Source organism: Hyperoodon ampullatus, assembly GCF_949752795.1.
Source record: "Hyperoodon ampullatus genome assembly, chromosome: 6".
NCBI lineage: Eukaryota > Metazoa > Chordata > Mammalia > Artiodactyla > Ziphiidae > Hyperoodon > Hyperoodon ampullatus.
Window position 1 is genome coordinate 51248225 of NC_136919.1, and position 17857 is coordinate 51266081.

Here is a 17857-nt window from a genome sequence, read left to right on the forward strand (position 1 = left end):
TGCTAATTTCTAGGGCAAGATGCCTATCTTCATCCCTTAGCGGTCCACAGATGCTCATCCTGCTTGCTCTTGACAGGGGTTGCCTGATCAACCTTCGTATCTTGTGAGACATCATCTGGCAGAGGGGCTGGAGGCTGGGGGCTGCTGTCTGAGGACCAGGCTCAGCTTCCCTCCTTCACCAGAGCTCCCCTTCCCGGGCACAGGCTGTTCAGTGTGGCCAGAAGGACTCACCTCTGTTTCAGATGCTACTTCTGGGCAGAACTCTGGGGGGCCTCTGCTAGGAGGAACTTGGCAGGCCTGGCGGAGGCTTCTGTCCCATGCTCAGCTGTGCCAGGGAAATGCTGGAGGGAGGTGTTGATGGAGAGAGCGTGGCTGTGGGTGAGTTCCAGTGCTAAAGCACGTTGGCTTCCACTGTTTTTTCCTATGGAAGAAGGCAGAACAATCGTGTTAATGAGGATGATTTTATTACCCAATGACCAGATTTTTTTTCATCAGTCCGGTGTGAGCAGCTGATTGCCAAGAAGAATGGACTGAGATCATCTGTGCTGTTGAACTCTGAAAGGACAGGATCTCCCAGTTCCATTCCTGGAACTAACCCTGAATGCCAGCATGTCAGCTGCTGGTCCATGTCTTAGCTCAGGCAGGGGTGCACTCAAACCATTCATGGCAATTGATGGCAGCCTGTTTCTATATTTATAGATTTTTAAAAAGTTAGCAAACGTAGGCGTAGTCCCTTTTCCACTCCTAACCAGCTCTGTGGTTTTGGCCAAGTCACTTATTTCTAACATTTAGTTTTACCTATAGACTTAAACAATGAAAAGCAAAAGACATAATGTCTGGGATGGTGACTTTTCCAGTGTGGTGTTTTGGAAATGTGAGTGTTCTTATTTTGGAGGCAGAGACCTGGGCTTCTGTCAGTGGCTCTGCCAGCCACTGGATGAGTTTCTGTTTTCTTACCTGGAAAGTGGGAATAATTATCCCCTGCTTGCAGGGAAGTCAAAATTCAGTTGAGCAATTTCACTATTCCCCAGAGCTTCTGTTATCTAGGAAAGGGTTCTGTCGCCAAGTAGGTTTTGGAAACCCTGCATTAAAAAGAGCAGGTTTCTTTAGTGTTGAATTTCTCAGAGACTTTATGGTGCTTATGTACACTGGAAAATTTCCTGGAAAGGGATAGAATACACAGGATTTCCTTTAACTTTCGTGTCCTTTAAATCGGCGGTCCCCAACCTTTTTGGCACCAGGGACCACTTTCGTGGAAGGCAGTTTTTCCATGGAGCCGCAGGGGCGACGGTGGGGGGAATGGTTCACGCAGTAATGTGAGTGATGGGCAGGGATGGGGAGCGGCTGTAAATACGGATGAAGCTTTGCTCGCTCACCTGCCAGTCACCTCCTGCTGTGCGGCCCGGGTCCTAACAGGCCGCGGACAGGTACCGGTCCTCGGCCCGGGGGTTGGGGACCCCTGCTTTACATTATTTTTTTAAGGAGCATCTAACCCCATGAGGACAAACTTTAAGGAATGCTGGGCAGTACATGTAAATTTAAGCTCAGGCCAGCATAAGGTAACAAATATGGGTAATCATAACCATTTACTAGATGCCCACTATGTTTTGGGTAGAGTACAGTATAAATATTGGCTTGGCTGAAAAGTTCCATTACGGAAAAACCTGAACGAACTTTTTGGCCAACCCAATAACAAATCAAGAATGTAGTCCTCCAGCACCTGAGCAAGAGAGGTATATAGGTACCTATTTCCCAGATACTCTTTAAAGGTACCAGCTTACTAGGTTTACAGAGGTGCTGTCCTGATTAAAAAGGAAAATAATCTGCTTCCACGGTTAGGTGTCCTTCTACACCCACACCCACATATAAACGACCTGCTTGCCTTTCTGGACTTGACTCTGGAGGCTCCACGGCCCGTTGTGTCCACCCCTTTGACAGGCTGTCTCGCTTCTCTCACAAAACCCTCATCAATCACTGTTGTTTGTCTAAGTGACTTGGAATCATTGGAGCCCGAGTTTGAATTCGCAAACCTCCACTTACTGCCCCTGTGACCCTAGATACATTATTTGTGTTCCAGTTTCTCCAACTGTAAAATTTGGACCCCGCCCACCTCATGAAGATCAAAATGAGATGGAGAGATGAAACAAGAAAGCTTACCCGCCAGGCTCTGTAGTGAGAGCGCCAGCATATATGAATTTGTTTCATCCTCATGAGGTCCTGTGGGAGAGGTTCTCTTATTACCTCCGAAGCACCGAGAGGTCACATCACTCGTCCAAGTGACTGTGTACTGGGATGTGAATGTGGGCAGGCTGGGTCCCAGATCCACACTCTTACTGCTTCACCTTCCCACCTTTCCTGTAAAGCAGGGGTCCCCAACCCCCAGGCCACGGACCGATACCAGTCCCGTGGCCTGTTAGGAACCAGCCTCACAGCAAGAGGTGAGTGGCAGGCAAGTGAGCGAAGCTTCATCTGTATTTACAGCCGCTCCCCATGGCTCGCATTACCGCCTGAGCTCCGCCTCCTGTCAGATCAGTGGCGGCTTTAGATTCTCATAGGAGCTCGAACCCTACTGTGAACCGTGCATGCGAGGGATCTAGTTTACGTTCTCCTTGTGAGAATCTAATGCCTGATGGTCTGAGGTGGAGCTGAGGGGTGATGCTAGCACTGGGGAGCGGCTGCAAATACAGATGATCATCAGCAGAGAGGTTTGACTGCACAGACACCATAATCAATTGCTAGCAGACTCATATCAAAACCCTATCAGTGAGTGGCAAGTGAAAACAAGCTCAGGGCTCCCACTGATTCTGCATCATGGTGAGCTGTATAATTATTTTATTATATATTAGAATGTAATAATAATAATAGACATAAAGTGCACCATAAATGTGATGCCTGTGAATCATCCCGAAACCATCCCCCCCGCCCTGTTCCGTGGAAAAATTGTCTTCCACGAAACCGGTCCCTGGTGCCAAAAAGGTTGAGGATCGCTGCTGTAAAGGACCCGAGTGGTTCCTGCCACATGGTAGGTGAAATTGATGGACGTTTTCTTCTCCCTCCACATCTGTTCCATCTGCTCAACTGTTCTCTTATTATCTTATTCATCAATGTATTCTCCCCTCCCCCAGTACCTTCCTTAATAAAGTTTTACTCATTTAATTGTATGTTCAACACATAAAGACCACACAGCACCAAGTCCTAGAAGTCTATGATATTGTTTGGGGACTTTGAATAGGATTGGGGGGCGATAGGGTCACTGGTCACGTCACATCCCTGGGGAACTGCAGGAAGCACCCTTCTTTCTGCCAGTTCTGCTCTGTAGTGAGTAACATTATAAGTGGTCCCTTCATCTCTCATGGCACACCGGAGAACCACAGATCACTACAAGTTCTCACATGTCAGGTTTTTATCACGTCCTGGGAGGGCAAGGTCCAGGGAATTCTCGGTCTTGTCTTTTCTCTGCCCAGGTAGGAGCCAAGGAGCTATGTGTGTGAATCAGCTTGAAGGAACTCATAGTGGGCCTTGATTTATTAGGCGGTTGTCTCGCCCTAAGCCACAGGACTGAGGGTGGGGGACTTGGGGGATGGTTAGCCTTGATCTTCTGAACAATACACATGCTTTCCAGCTTCTGGGTGCAAAGAGTGAATCAGGCCCCTGGGAATAGCTAGAAACATTTGAATCTGTGCCACGTGTTATGGGGAGCCTGGGACTTTAGGCAGAGAAGCCCACGTAGAAAGAGAATTGATTTGATACTTTAAGCAATGGGTATCCATCCACACAGCTGGGTAACTTTGAGCCCCTTAATTTTTTGGCTTATTTTATTATTCATCACATTTTAAGGCAGCCCAGGCATTGATGTGGTAAGAACATTTACAGTGCCAGACACTATGCCAGACCGTCTCATTGTCCATTTGCCCTATGAAAAAGCTGAGGTCCAGAAAGATGAAATCATGTGCTGAAGGCCACAGAGCTGGGATGAGGGGCATCAGAATTACGAACTCAGAGCTTTCTGACTCCAAGGCTTTAGACTAGAGAACATCCACTCTTATCAGGTTATACCCAACCCTCAACCCATTTCACATGATCTTCTCATGGGCTTGGAACATTCTGGGGCCATAGGTGAAATTTCGGAAAATGTCTTTGATTCCATCACAGATCAGCCAGTGCCCCGAGGGGCCCGGCCTGGGGTATGCTGCCTGAAGTGGCCGTTCCACCCAGACCCCAGCTGTCTGCATCTGGCTTGGTTTTCCTAGGCGCTTGGCAGAATTCCAGGGACTTTGAGGGTCCCGTGTGATGCCAGGATGTGCAGAAAATGAGGCATCTTCCTAGTCAGTTGGCAGGGACAGACTTATACCCCCAGGACTCCAGGGAAGAGGTGTCCACCCTTTAGCAGTCCTCAGATCAGCATGGGCTGGGGAGACAGCTGTCTACTTCAGTGGGAAATAGAGTCTCAGAACGATAGAATGTTAGATCTGGAAGGGACCTTAAAAGTCACCCAATTTTATCAAGTGAAATCCTACATAGAACCTGAACATGGACGTGGATGGATAGGTGGGAGAAGAGATCCCTTATTCCTCCCGCCAGCTCGGCAGCACCTCAGCGCCTGCAGTGAAGACTTTGAGACACACTGATCTCAGCCACACCTCGTGGATGTCAGCTGAGGAGCCTCTCCAGAGGTCACCCCGATTGATCAGGAGCCTGGTGAGAGGTTGTGACCCGGTTTCCCAGGTGATTTCTGGGTCTACAAAGGTGACCTTGGCTCTGCCTCTTCCCAGCCCCAGGTTAAGTTGAGCTTCCTTAGGCAGAGGGGAAAGTCCCAGGCGTCTCTGACTGGTTGACTCCGTTCACGCTGTTGCAACTCTTTCCAGTGAGTTTTAACCTTTCTCACAAACCGCTAGGAACTTTGAGAGAGAGGATCATTAAAAAGCAAGAATAGCTTAAGGACCTTAGGCTGGAAGCGAGCACAAGGGTTAATTAGCCGTGCTGCGGGGAGGGGAGCTTGGCAGTAAGGAGACCACCTCTGTTCTTCCCAAAGTTTTGCCCAGAGTCAACTTTAATGAGAGGGTTAGTTTAATAGGGCACATAACCTGGAAAGTCCCCTGTGAGTTTAGCGCTCAGAGTATAGACATCACGTCTCCTTTTTTTGCCCTTGACTCTCCTAAGACTGAGATGACCCTGAGGGAGGAAATAGAGCATATTTGGTTGAGAAAGTCCCTGCACTAAAGTTGCACTCCTGGTGCTAAAGCTGGCCTCCAGGCCACGTGGTGGGTGAGGATTTGGCCAAGGTACAGCAGGTGACCCAGCTTTTCCCAGAAAGGCTTGGGCGGGCTCTGTTGAATTAGCACATCAGGAGTTTCACTAGGGTTAATGTTTTAACTGTGTCAATATACTTAACGTCATTTTGTTTGAACATTCCAGGACCCAATAAAACCATTTTTAAGGAGCACAGTTTGTTTTTGAGTGAAGGAACAGCGGTAGGAATTACTGGGGTGCACTCGTGCTGTGTTGAAAAGTTTAAATGTTAAAAGTCAAATACAACACCAAAGACCAAAGAAATGCCTATAGTTTATACCTTGAGAGTTTTGCAACACTTTCAGTTGTTATAGTCATTTCATAGTCTGAGAGTCTATTTCACTCTCTTGGTCATTTCTGTGCTGTGGAATTTTTGTGATTTGGGAGATTTGCTGCTGGTGGGTTTTATTCAGAACCTGCCTTGGACTGGATGGCTTTGGATCAGGTCACATTTGGTGCCTTCTCCTCCTCTGATTACGAGGAGAAGATCTAGAGCCAGCCTGCCTGAACTCACAGCCGAGCTCCTCCACCCACTTGTGGTGTGACCTTGGGCAGGAAACTTAATCTTCCTGATCTGTGAAATGGGCATGACGGTAGTACCTGCTTCGTGGGGTAGTTATGAGTACTTAATGAAGTAATGCACCAGCCCTGGACCAGAGTAAACACTCAACACTTAGCTAGTATAGTTGTCGCTGTTAACACCAGCACTGACACCCCACAGCTGGCCCTCTCTTAGACCACGGTCACTATGGTCACAGCATCTCAGAGCTGAAGGAGACCCCAACGATTCCCAAAAGCTGCATTGGAATCCCCAAAGGTGCTTTGAAAAATTAGCTATAACTGAGCTGCACCTGAGACCCAGGGGACTAGAAGGGGGACTGGGAATCTGGCCTATTAACAAACACAGGTGATTGTCACATGCAACCAGTAGTGGAAACCACCTTCTCTTACCTGGATCCCCTCTCTAACAGCACTAGCAAGTGGCCTCTACTTGAACATCTCCCTGAATGGGGAACTCACCACCACCCCAGACAATGAATCCCCCTTTTGGACACCTCTGGCAGTACAACAGTGTGTCTTCCCATTGATCTTTATTTATTTATTTATTTATTTATTTATTTATTTATTTTTTATTAGTTTCTGCTTTATAACAAAGTGAATCAGTCATACATATACATCTGTTCCCACATCCCCTCCCTCATGCATCTCCCTCCCTCCCACCCTCCCCATCCCACCCCTCCAGGCGGTCACAAAGCACCGAGCTGATCTCCCTGTGCTCTGCGGCTGCTTCCCACTATCTATCTACCTTACGTTTGGTAGTGTATATATGTCCATGCCTCTCTTTCCCTTTGTCACAGCTTACCCTTCCCCTTCCCCATATCCTCAAGTCCATTCTCAAGTAGGTCTGTGTCTTTATTCCCGTTTTACCCCTAGGTTCTTCATGACATTTTTTTTTTTTTAAATTCCATATATATGTGTTAGCATACGGTATTTGTCTTTCTCTTTCTGACTTACTTCACTCTGTATGACAGACTCTAGGTCTATCCACCTCATTACAAATAGCTCAGTTTCGTTTCTTTTTATGGCTGAGTAATATTCCATTGTATATATGTGCCACATCTTCTTTATCCATTCATCCGATGATGGACACTTAGGTTGTTTCCAGCTCCGGGCTATTGTGAATAGAGCTGCAATGAACATTTTGGTACATGTCTCTTTTTGAATTATGGTTTTCTCAGGGTATATGCCTAGTAGTGGGATTGCTGGGTCATATGGTAGTTCTATTTTTAGTTTTTTAAGGAACCTCCATACTGTTCTCCATAGTGGCTGTACCAATTCACATTCCCACCAGCAGTGCAAGAGTGTTCCCTTTTCTCCACACCCTCTCCAGCATTTATTGTTTCTAGATTTCTTGATGATGGCCATTCTGACTGGTGTGAGATGATATCTCATTGTAGTTTTGATTTGCATTTCTCTAATGATTAATGATGTTGAGCATTCTTTCATGTGTTTGTTGGCAGTCTGTATATCTTCTTTGGAGAAATGCCTATTTAAGTCTTCTGCCCATTTTTGGATTGGGTTGTTTGTTTTTTTGCTATTGAGCTGCATGAGCTGTTTATAAATTTTGGATATTAATCCTTTGTCAGTTGCTTCATTTGCAAATATTTTCTCCCATTCTGAGGGTTGTCTTTTGGTCTTCTTTATGGTTTCCTTTGCTGTGCAAAAGCTTTGAAGTTTCATTAGGTCCCATTTGTTTATCATTGTTTTTATTTCCATTTCTCTAGGAGGTGGGTCCAAAAGGATCTTGCTGTGATTTATGTCATAGAGTGTTCTACCTATGTTTTCCTCTAAGAGTTTGATAGTTTCTGGCCTTACATTTAGGTCTTTAATCCATTTTGAGCTTATTTTTGTGTATGGTGTTAGGGAATGATCTAATCTCATACTTTTACATGTCCCTGTCCAGTTTTCCCAGCACCACTTATTGAAGAGGCTGTCCTTTCTCCACTGTACATTCCTGCCTCCTTTATCAAAGATAAGTTGGCCATATGTGCATGGGTTTATCTCTGGGCTTTCTATCCTGATCCACTGATCTATCTTTCTGTTTTTATGCCAGTACCACACTGTCTTAATTACTGTAGCTTTGTAGTATAGTCTGAAGTCAGGGAGCCTGATTCCTCCAGCTCCGTTTTTCGTTCTCAAGATTGCTTTGGCTATTCGGGGTCTTTTGTTTTTCCAAACAAATTTTGAAATTTTTTGTTCTACTTCTGTGAAAAATGCCAGTGGTAGTTTGATAGGGATTGCATTGAATCTGTAGATTGCTTTGGGTAGTAGAGTCATTTTCACAATATTGATTCTTCCAATCCAGGAGCATGGTATATCTCTCCATCTATTTATATCATCTTTAATTTCTTTCATCAGTGTCTTATAATTTTCTGCATACAGGTCTTTTGTCTCCTTAGGTAGGTTTATTCCTAGATATTTTATTCTTTTTGTTGCAATGGTAAATGGGAGTGTTTTCTTGATTTCATTTTCAGATTTTTCATCATTAGTGTACAGGAATGCCAGAGATTTCTGTGCATTAATTTTGTATCCTGCTACTTTACCAAATTCATTGATTAGCTCTAGTAGTTTTTCGGTAGCATCTTTAGGATTCTCTGTGTATAGTATCATGTCATCTGCAAACAGTGACAGTTTTACTTCTTCTTTTCCAATTTGGATTCCTTTTATTTCCTTTTCTTCTCTGATTGCTGTGGCTAAAACTTCCAAAACTATGTTGAATAAGAGTGGTGAGAGTGGGCAGCCTTGTCTTGTTCCTGATCTTAGTGGAAATGGTTTCAGTTTTTCACCATTGAGGACAATGTTGGCTGTGGGTTTGTCATATATGGCCTTTATTATGTTGAGGAAAGTTCCCTCTATGCCTACTTTCTGCAGGGTTTTTATCATAAATGGGTGTTGAATTTTGTCGAAAGCTTTCTCTGCATCTATTGAGATGATCATATGGTTTTTCTCCTTCAACTTGTTAATATGGTGTATCACATTGATTGATTTGCGTATATTGAAGAATCCTTGCATTCCTGGAATAAACCCCACTTGATCATGGTGTATGATCCTTTTAATGTGCTGTTGGATTCTGTTTGCTAGTATTTTGTTGAGGATTTTTGCATCTATGTTCATCAGTGATATTGGCCTGTAGTTTTCTTTCTTTGTGACATCCTTGCCTGGTTTTGGTATCAAGGTGATGGTGGCCTCGTAGAATGAGTTTGGGAGTGTTCCTTCCTCTGATATTGTTTGGAAGAGTTTTAGAAGGATGGGTGTTAGCTCTTCTCTAAATGTTTGATAGAATTCGCCTGTGAAGCCATCTGGTCCTGGGCTTTTGTTTGATGGAAGATTTTTAATCACAGTTTCAATTTCAGTGCTTGTGATTGGTCTATTCATATTTTCTATTTCTTCCTGAGTCAGTCTTGGTAGGTTGTGCATTTCTAAGAATTTGTCCATTTCTTCCAGGTTGTCCATTTTATTGGCATAGAGTTGCTTATAGTAATATCTCATGATCTTTTGTATTTCTGCAGTGTCAGTTGTTACTTCTCCTTTTTCATTTCTAATTCTACTGATTTGAGTCTTCTCCCTTCTTTTCTTGATGAGTCTGGCTAATGGTTTATCAATTTTGTTTATCTTCTCAAAGAACCAGCTTTTAGTTTGGTTGATCTTTGCTATCGTTTCCTTCATTTCTTTTTCATTTATTTCTGATCTGATCTTTATGATTTCTTTCCTTCTGCTAACTTTGGGGGTTTTTTGTTCTTCTTTCTCTAATTGCTTTAGGTGCAGGGTCAGGTTGTTTACTCGAAATGTTTCCTGTTTCTTAAGGTGGGATTGTATTGCTATAAACTTCCCCCTTAGAACTGCTTTTGCTGCGTCCCATAGGTTTTGGGTCGTCGTGTCTCCATTGTCATTTGTTTCTAAGTATTTCTTAATTTCCTCTTTGATTTCTTCCGTGATCACTTCATTATTGAGTAGTGTATTGTTTAGCCTCCATGTGTTTGTATTTTTTACAGATCTTTTCCTGTAATTGATGTCTAGTCTCATAGCATTGTGGTCGGAAAAGATACTTGATACAATTTCAATTTTCTTAAATTTACCAAGGCTTGATTTGTGACCCAAGATATGATCTATCCTGGAGAATGTTCCATGAGCACTTGAGAAAAATGTGTATTCTGTTGTTTTTGGGTGGAATGTCCTATAAATATCAATTAAGTCCATCTTGTTTAATGTATCATTTAAAGCTTGTGTTTCCTTATTTATTTTCATTTTGGATGATCTGTCCATTGGTGAAAGTGGGGTGTTAAAGTCCCCTACTATGATTGTGTTACTGTCGATTTCCCCTTTTATGGCTGTTAGTATTTGCCTTATGTATTGAGGTGCTCCTATGTTGGGTGCATAAATATTTACAATTGTTATATCTTCTTCTTGGATCGATCCCTTTATCGTTATGTAGTGTCCTTCTTTGTCTCTTCTAATAGTCTTTATTTTAAAGTCTATTTTGTCTGATATAAGAATTGCTACTCCAGCTTTCTTTTGATTTCCATTTGCATGGAATATCTTTTTCCATCCCCTTACTTTCAATCTGTATGTGTCTCTAGGTCTGAAGTGGGTCTCTTGTAGACAGCATATATATGGGTCTTGTTTTTGTATCCATTCAGCCACTCTGTGTCTTTTGGTGGGAGCATTTAGTCCATTTACATTTAAGGTAATTATTGATATGTATGTTCCTATTCCCATTTCCTTAATGGCTTTGGGTTCGTTATTGTAGGTATAGTCCTTCTGTTGTGTTTCTTGCCTAGAGAAGTTCCTTTAGCATTTGTTGTAAAGCTGGTTTGGTGGTGCTGAACTCTCTCAGCTTTTGCTTGTCTGTAAACGTTTTAATTTCTCCATCAAATCTGAATGAGATCCTTGCTGGGTAGAGTAATCTTGGTTGCAGGTTTCTCTCCTTCATCACTTTAATTATGTCCTGCCACTCCCTTCTGGCTTGTAGAGTTTCTGCTGAGAGATCAGCTGTTAACCTGATGGGGATTCCCTTGTGTGTTATTTGTTGTTTTTCCCTTGCTGCTTTTAATATGATTTCTTTGTGTTTAATTTTTGACAGTTTGATTAATATGTGTCTTGGCGTATTTCTTCTTGGATTTATTCTGTATGGGACTCTCTGTGCCTCCTGGACTTGATTAACTATTTCCTTTCCCATATTAGGGAAGTTTTCAACTATAATCTCTTCAAATATTTTCTCAGTCCCTTTCTTTTTCTCTTCTTCTTCTGGAACCCCTATAATTCGAATGTTGGTGCGTTTAATGTTGTCCCAGAGGTCTCTGAGACTGTCCTCTGTTCTTTTCATTCTTTTTTCTTTATTTTTCTCTGCATCAGTTATTTCCACTATTTTATCTTCCACCTCACTTATCCGTTCTTCTGCCTCAGTTATTCTGCTATTGATCCCATCTAGAGTATTTTTCATTTCATTTATTGTGTTTTTAATCGATGCTTGATTCATCTTTAGTTCTTCTAGGTCCTTGTTAACTGTTTCTTGCATATTGTCTATTCTATTTCCAAGATTTTGGATCTGGGAAATAGAATCTTGGCTCAGCTTTACTATCATTATTCTGAATTCTTTTTCAGGTAGACTGCCTATTACGTCTTCATTTGTTAGGTCTGGTAGGTTTTTATCTTGCTCCTTCACCTGCTGTGTGTTTTTCTGCTTTCTCATTTTGCTTATGTTACTGTGTTTGGGGTCTCCTTTTTGCAGGCTGCAGATTCGTAGTTCCCGTTGTTTTTGGTGTCTGTCCCCCGTGGCTAAGGTTGTTTCAGTAGGTTGTGTAGGCTTCCTGATGGGGGGGACTAATGCCTGTGTTCTGGTGGTTGAAGCTCGATCTTGTCTTTCTGGTGGACAGGTCCACGTCTGGTGGTGTGTTTTGGGGTGCCTGTGGCCTTATTATGTTTTTAGGTATCCTCTCTGCTAATGGGTGGGGTTGTGTTCCTGCCTTGCTAGTTGCTTGGGATAGGGTGACCAGCACTGTAGCTTGCTGGTCGTTGACTGAAGCTGGGTGCTGGTGTTGAGATGGAGATCCCTGGGAGATTTTCGCTGCTTGATATTATGTGGAGCTGGGAGGTCTCTTGTGGACCCGTGTCCTGAAGTTGGCTCTCCCACTTCAGAGGCACAGCACTAACTCCTGGCTGCAGCACCAAGAGCCTTTCATCCACCCGGCTCAGAATAACAGTGAGAAAAAGTAGAAAGAAATAATTAGTAGAAGAAAGAAAGAGAGATTGAAAGAAAGGAAGAAGGGAAGTAAGGAAGGAAGGAAGTAAGAAAGAAAGAAAGGAGGGAGGTAGGAAGAATGGAAAGAAAGGAAAGAAAGGAGGGAGGGAGGGAGGAATGAAAGCAAAAGGAAGAGTGAATGGAAGAAGAGAGGGAGGGAGGGAGGCAGGAAAGAAAGAAAGAAAGACAGGAGGGAGGGAGGGAGGAAGGAAAGAAAAAGAAAGTGGAAAGAAGAAGGGTGGGAGGGAGGGAGGGATGGAGGAAAGAAAAAGAAAGAAGGAAAGGAGGAGCGGAGGGAGGGAGGGAGGAAGGGAAGGGAGGAAAAAAAGAAAGAGCAGGTAAAGTAAAATAGAATAAAGTATGAAATATAGTAGCGTTATTAAAATTAAAAAGTAATTATTGAAAAAAAACACGGACCGAAAGAACCCTGGGACATATGGTGGAAGCAAAGCTATACAGAGAGAATCTTACACAGAAGATTACACATACACATTCACAAAAAGAGAGCAGGGGGAAAAATCAAAAATCTTGCTCTCCAAGTCCACCTCCTCGATTTGTGATAATTCGTTGTAAAAAGAGGAAAAGGGCGAAAAGTCTGAAATCTTGCTAAGTCCACCTCCTTAATTTGAGATAATTCGTTGTAAAAAGAGGAAAAAAAAAAAAAAAAGAAAAAAAGAGGGGGAAAGTCTTAAATCTTGTCCTCAAGGTCCACTTCCTCAATTTGGGATGATTCGCTGTCCATTCATGCACTCCACAGACGCAGGGCACATCAAATGGACCGTGGAGCTTTAATCCGCTGCCTCGGAGGCTGCACAGAGAGATTTCCCTGTCTCTGCTCTCACAGCTCCCGGGTCTCAGCCTTGGACCTGGCCCCGCCTCTGCGCGTAGGTCGCCGGAGGGCGTCCGTTCTTCGCTCAGACAGGACGGGTTTAAAGGAGCCGCTGATTCGGGGGCTCTGGCTCACTCAGGCAGAGGGGAGGGAGGGGAATGCCCTCTCCTCGCGCACCAGGCAACAAAAGGGAAAAAAGTCTCTTGCCTCTCCGGTAGCTCCAGACCCTTTCCCCGGACTCCCTCCGGGCTAGCACTAACCCCTTCAGGCTCTCTTCCTGCCGCCAGCCCCAGACCTCTCCCTGCGCTCCGACTGAAAGCCGATACCCGCGCCTCAGCTCCCAGCCCCGCCCGCCCTGGCGGCCGAGCAGACAATCTCTCGGGCTGGTGTGTGCCTGAGGGCACCGATCCTCTGTGCCAAAATCTCTCTGCTTTGCCCTCCACACCCCTGTTGCTGTGCTCTCCTCCGCTACTCCGAAGCTTTCCCCCTCCGCCACCTGCAGTCTCCGCCCTCGAAGGGGCTTGTAGTGTGTAGAAACCTTCCCTCCTTCACGGCTCCCTCCCACTGGTGCAGGTCCCGTCCATATCCTATTGTCTCTGTTTATTCTTTTTTTCTTTTGACCTACCCAGGTATGTGGGGAGTTTCTTGCCTTTTGGGGGGTCTGAGGTCTTCTGTCAGCGTTCAGTAGGTGTTCTGTTGGAGTTGTTCCACGTGTAGATGAATTTCTGATGTATCTGTGGGGAGGAAGGTGATCTCCGCGTCTTACTCTTCCGCCATCTTCCTCCGGCTCCCCCCCATTGATCTTAAGAAGGAAGGGAAGAAGAAAGGGACTGCCTTCAGCCATAAAAAGAGACAGAATAGAGTAGTGGAAAGAGAACAGACTTTGAAGTCAGAAAGAAATGGGCTTGAATTCCTCTCCCACCCTTGTTAGCTTTGTGGCCCTGGGTGAGTGGCTTGCTGTTTTCTTCTCCCATTCATTTTCCAAATGACAGCCTTTCAGTGTTTGAACCTGATCTTTCCAGTTTTCTCCTGGACTCCCGACATGATAAGACCTCAGTTTCCCTTATCACTTTATGACCAGGCTCCGTCCCTACCCAATCATATAATCCCCAAAGATGCACATGGTTCCCCAGCTGTGGTTCTGGGTCAGAGAGTGAATCAGGACTGGCAGGGGCTGGAAGAATAGACCAGAAGACCAGGGAGTGAGCCAGCAGGGTGAGAGGGGAAGAGACTCTGGCTCACCAAATCCCCAGCCCTCATCCCCCTAATCATTCACCTAAGCTGACCCGTGGTTCTGATGCTCCTGGAACTAAACCCTGGCAGTGTCCCTTTGGAGGTGGGACTGGGGATGGATGTTGTCATCCTAGCCACATCCTTGAGGGTAGTGTGTGAGGAACTGGATGGAGTCAAGGCCGCCTCTCCCTCCTGTTCAGTTTTCCAGAGGCTGCGACCAGAGCTTGCTGGAGGGCAGGTGAGCAGGAATCTAGGCTGTGCACCCTTTACCCGCATCCTGATGCTGAGTCCATTCCCGTGACCTCAGCCCCACCCCAGCTCAGATCCAACAATGCCTGGTTCATTCCCAACCGTGCACGTAGTTTTCAGCCTACAAGCAAGGACTCTTCTACCCACTGTGTGGGTCAGAAAGAGAAAAGCAAAGGTTTTTAGATTTGAGTTCTGAAAATCCTTAGTACTGTGTGTGTTCAGAACATTTAACCTCTCTCTCTCTTTTTTTAAAAATTTATTTATTTTTGGCTGCATTGGGTCTTCGTTGCTGTGCGCGGGCTTTCTCTAGTTGCAGCGAGCGGGGGCTACTCTTCGTTGCAGTGCTCAAGCTTCTCATTGTGTTGGCTTCTCTTGTTGTGGAGCACGGGCTCTAGGTGCTCAGGCTTCAGTAGTTGCAGCATGCGGGCTCAGTAGTTGTGGCTCGTGGGCTCTAGAGCACAGGTTCAGTAGTTGTGGCGCGCGGGTTTAGTTGCTCCGCGGCATGTGGGATCTTCCTGGATCAGGGCTCGAATCTGTGTCCCCTGCGTTGGCAGGTGGATTCTTAACCACTGTGCCACTGGAGAAGTCCAACATTTAACTTCTCTTGAGCTTCAGTTCCTCATCTGTAAAATTGAGATACAAGTAATACCTACCTCACAGGATTGGAGAAAGGACTAGATGACATGTGCATACAAACACTTAAGTATATACTAAGTGACTAATATGTGTCGGCTTCTTGGGAGGAGGAGGTACAATTGAGTGATTGATTTTTTACCCTACCACTGCCTATGAGAGCGGACCAAAGGCTGTGGCTGCCCATTCATCCACCTCTCCAATCCCCTGCGAAGGACCTAGGGTTCAAATGAAAACGTGACCATCAGCATGTCTGTAAAGTTGGCGAAGGCAAATCTAAATAGTACATCAGGGGAGTTTAAATTTTACAGAGGAAATGTGAAAGTCTTGGAGAATTTCTTCCTTTCTTAAACTTTTATAGGGTAGAGTTCAGTGTTGCCTTTCACTTCCGTTAGGTTTCAATTTAGCTGTGAAGGTGTGGTCCGACCAGCTGCATGACCATCACCTGGAAACTTATTAGAAGCACGAAACCTCGGACTCCACTCTGAAACTCTAGGGTGCAGCCCAGCAATCTGTGTTTTAACAAGCCCTTCAGATGCTTTTATGGCTCCCATTTGAAAACATTGCTTAGGTGTTGGCGGGGTCGCCTTCCTATGCCCCTCCTCCCACCCCTGGCAGTTTTCAGGTCCACAAGCCCATGTCTCTAGCCATATATTTTGAGCACTTCCACAGTTTGAAGACATCTCCTGGGAGAATGATTTATTGTCTCATCTTGGGAGACTTATCTGTTCACACCAACAGCTGGTGTAATCTAAATCCAAGTCTGTACTAGGGAAAAGTCAGGGAATAAACATCTGTTTTGGATGGTCAACCTCCAGATCATTTGGCTTCCTCTACCTCCAAAGCTGCCTTCCTGACCTCCTGAAAACTATCATGGTATTTCTGATGGGTAATGATCATAGCAAATATTTATCAAGCTCTACCTATGTTGGAAAACACCTTCCTTCCTTCCTTCCTTCCTCCCTCCCTTCCTTCCTTCCTTCCTCCCTTCCTTCCTCCCTTCCTTCCTTCCTTCCTCCCTCCCTTCCTTCCTTCCTTCCTCCCTTCCTTCCTCCCTTCCTTCCTTCCTTCCTTTCTTTTCCCTGATTTAATCCTCACAACAACCTAATGAGGTAAGTACTGTTAATATTACCCTCCTGGCCTGCATGGTGAAACTGAGCCTCAGAGAGGCTAATTCACTTGCCCAAAATCACGTAGCTAGCAAGTGGCAGGCAAGAGACTCAGACTCCAGTCTGAAACCAGATTCTGTGAATCTTCAGTGAGCCTCCCTGTTTGGTTAAGCAGGCTGTGTATCCTTGAGCCAGGAATATGCACAAAGGAATATTCTAGGCTAGTGTTCTTTAAACATCGGCATGGATCAGGATTATCTGGATGGCATCTTAAAGCACAGATGGCTGGGCCCTAGTCCCAAAGATTCAGATTTAGTGTCTCTAACTTGGGGTCTGGGAATGTGCATTTCTAACAAGTTCCCAGTTACTACTGGTGCTGCTGGTCCAGGGACCACAATTTAAGAATCATAATCTAAGCCACTGTTTCTCAAGTAGGGCTGAACATGAGAATCATCTGGAAATTTTCCGATTGAATTGCTGTAGTGGGAAATAACAGCCATTCTTTTTTTTTTTTAAAATATGCTCCCCAGATAATTCTAATGTGCAGGAAGGGTTGAGAACCACTGCTGTACTCAAAGGAAGACTGCTAATTGCTGTTTACAGCTTTAGTTCTTAAGTCCTGTGTCAGTGCTTCTCCAACGAAGGCATTCACACTGCCAAGGAAGTCAGTGGAGTGCCAGGGAATACCAACACTGCAGGATAAATAGAGCCCATTAATTTTATTTCAAGCTTTGGGAACATGTTCATATTCTGGAAGCAAACAAATTTCGTGTGGACTAAAGTACAAAATGTGCATGAATGATTAATATAAACTATGGGGTTAAACCCACTTTTAAGAATCTATCCAAGGAAAATTGTCAGAGACCAACCGCCAAAGATATGTTCAAGGAAAGTCATTCAAGCATTATTTTGTCTTGATAATTGTTAAATCTGTATCATGGGTATATGACAATTCATTGTTCAAAAAATAATACTCATGATATTATGTTAAGTGCAAAGAGGAGGATACAAACTAAATGTATAATTTGATTCTAATCTTACTTTTTAAAAGCTATATATTATATATATGCAAAGAGACAAGAATGGGAGGTTACATACCAAATATTACCAGTGGTTATTTCTTGGTGGGATTATGGGTGATAATGGTATCTTGACAGCATTTTCTAAATTTTCTTAAACATTACTCATATGATTAGAGCAGAAGAAATGAGGCAGTCACCTACTTTTATAAATTTATGTTTCCAAATACCTGTCTGAAACACAAACCAGAGGTTTATAAGTTAGGAGTTTTTTTTCAGAGAACTCAAAAACATATAAGAATTGCTAATTACAGTCCCAAAGAGTGCTAATGCCTTTGGGGCCAGGACATGTGAGAACCTTTCTAGGAATCGGGGAGAGGTGCCGTTGGACAAGGGGACACTTGCTCTGCAAGGTTGTCATGGGGATGGGCAGCGGTGGTCGGGCGGGGGGTGGGCTACTAGGATCCTCCCAGCATGCATGGGGTGGGGCTTTTGTTCTCTCCCCCAATGACAGCTGTCTGACAGTGTTTCTGTGTGACATCACCAAGGTACCACAGTAGGTAGTAAATGTAGAATAGACCAAATGCGCCATGCCAAGGGGGATTAGCGGTGTCCATGTATTGTGTAAATATGCAGGCAGTAAGAAAGTCAAGCCTACATAATTTGAGGACCACCTAGGAAGGTTACCAAAGAAAAG

General features: G+C 44.5%; 1 protein-coding gene across 1 annotated transcript in view; it reads left to right on the plus strand.

Moving 5' to 3' along the window:
- Window positions 1-17857, plus strand: part of MOB3B (MOB kinase activator 3B) — a gene marked incomplete at both ends in the record, with an annotated part of 104684 nt that overhangs the window by 67473 nt on the left and 19354 nt on the right. The window lies entirely within an intron of this gene.